Source organism: Vombatus ursinus, unplaced genomic scaffold (assembly GCF_900497805.2).
Source record: "Vombatus ursinus unplaced genomic scaffold, bare-nosed wombat genome assembly UNPS02015096.1, whole genome shotgun sequence".
Taxonomy (NCBI): domain Eukaryota; kingdom Metazoa; phylum Chordata; class Mammalia; order Diprotodontia; family Vombatidae; genus Vombatus; species Vombatus ursinus.
This window is the reverse complement of record NW_020954874.1, coordinates 2,630-4,621: the sequence shown is the minus strand read 5'-3', so window position 1 is coordinate 4,621 and position 1,992 is coordinate 2,630. Positions and strand designations below refer to the sequence as shown.

At 44.0% G+C, this 1,992-nt stretch overlaps 1 pseudogene; it reads right to left on the bottom strand.

The window, feature by feature from the left end:
• Positions 1-1,196: 1,196 nt before the first annotated feature.
• LOC114031177 overlaps positions 1,197-1,992 on the bottom strand; it is a 3,055-nt pseudogene continuing 2,259 nt past the window's right edge.

The window sequence follows — 1,992 nt, the reverse complement described above, 5'->3', positions numbered from 1 at the left end:
ACAGGTAAAGTTAGGGATGGGTAGAGGAGGGAGGAAAGTGAAGAAGGGAGAGTGATGTAAACATAGGCAAAGAGGTAGGAGAATGCATATCAAAGTGTGTGTGGAAACGTGTTGAGTTCCAGGAAGGCCAGGACCATGTTTTACCAAACCTTCACAGAAATTCAACTTGGTATTATAGGTGCTGTAGGAACCCAGAAGGGAAATCAATGAGGGTTGGAGCAATCATCAAAACCTTGGTGGAAGTGGAACCAAAGTTAGACCCTGAAGGATAAGTGAGATATGGCTACTTGGAGAACATTACAAGTGTTTTGCTGGAAAATAGTTAACAGGCACAGAGGCAGAACCAATGGTGCTTGTGAAGGAACCTTGACAAAGAACAATAGAGTAGGTATGTAACAAATTCAACTGAATAAACCTTTAATTGAATTCACAATTTAGCTTGGCTGAAATGTACAATTATGTATAGGCAAAGGAGATAAAGCTGATAGACGAGGTGGAAGATAAAGTAGGTTACTGTCAGACAATGTAGCCTTGAATGTCAGGCTAAATGAAGTTTCCATCTGTAAAATGAAAAAGCTAGACTGGATTTTTTTTTCCCTAAGGTCCTTTCTAATTTTATCATTCTACAATTCTAGGAACAAATAAGTACCTGCCCCCTCTACCTTTCTAAGGAATTTCTAATACCTCATCCAAGGGGAGAGGCAAATTCAGCATAGCTAGTCCCTTCCCTTTTCCTCTGGCCAAGTATCCAAGTAAGTAATCTGACCCCACCCTACACAACCAACTTTATTTCTTGCTATTACCCAGGGGGCAACAAAGTTTCCTTTGTCAGGCTGCCCCCTTAGCTAACAAAGTTCCCGATACAGCCAATAAAGATTTATATTTTTCCCATCCTCCCTCTACCCCAGCCCCACCTAAATCTTGGAAGGTCTCTGAATAGCCAGATTCTACTTATCTAACTCCTTCAAAATCCAGCTTAGGTCCCACATCTTACAAGGCTTTCCTGAGGGTTCTAATCTTTACTGATCCCCCACAGTCTAGCACTCAATTTCACACCATTTTATATAGAGCTTTCTAATTGCTTCTTAGCTCCTGGGTAGATGGTATTTCTGTGTTCTATCTATGCCAATCACAGCTAGAGTAGTAACATAGTAGGTGCTCATTTCATACTTGACTTATTCTTCCATGTGACCAGAGTGAGGGAAGAGGGCTGGAGAGGGAAGACTATTTATTAGAGGGAGAAGGCATGTTTTCCAAGCGAGGGCAGGTCTCAATCCACTTCTGAGGGTCACACCTGTTGGTACTGCAAAGAGCTGGGGCTAGGATAGGGAAATGTATAGAGCTGGGGTAGTGGGTGGTGGTGACACAAGGGTAGTGCCTTAGACAAAAGTGAGATGGGTAGAAGGAGAGACTCCATAGTTTTCTTTGTGTTCCTCAAACATCTGTTCTATGGCCCTATGTAGAGCCTGTGGTACCAGCCAACCTCCTCTTGGCTGGGATTCGGACGATGGGGCACTGGGATGGGGCGGCCCACTAAAGGGGAAAAAAGGTTTGTGGGTTAAAAGGCAACCCAGAAGAGGTGACCGTCATACCCAGAACAAACAACTTTAGAGGAAAACCAACTCACCAACAGTAGTAATAGGCACAGGGAAGGGTAACAGCTCCCAGGGAAAGAAGAGACCACAGCCCCAGAATATGCAGGGAGCAAAGCCCGTAAATCTCTTTAAGGCTCCCTGCAAAGCCCTCTGCCAGGACCCTATCGTAAATGATGCTTGTGTGAAGATGTCATTCTCCCCAAAGGAATATACAGGAACCAGGGAGGCCCTGTAGAACAGAAATTTGTTACTGTTCAATCGTTTCAGTTGTGTCTGATTCTTCATAGCCCCATTTGAGGTTTTTTGGGCAAAGATACTAAAGTAGTTTGCCCTCTCCTCATTTACAGATGAGGAAACGAAGGCAAACAGGGTTAAGTGACTTGCCTAGGGTCACACA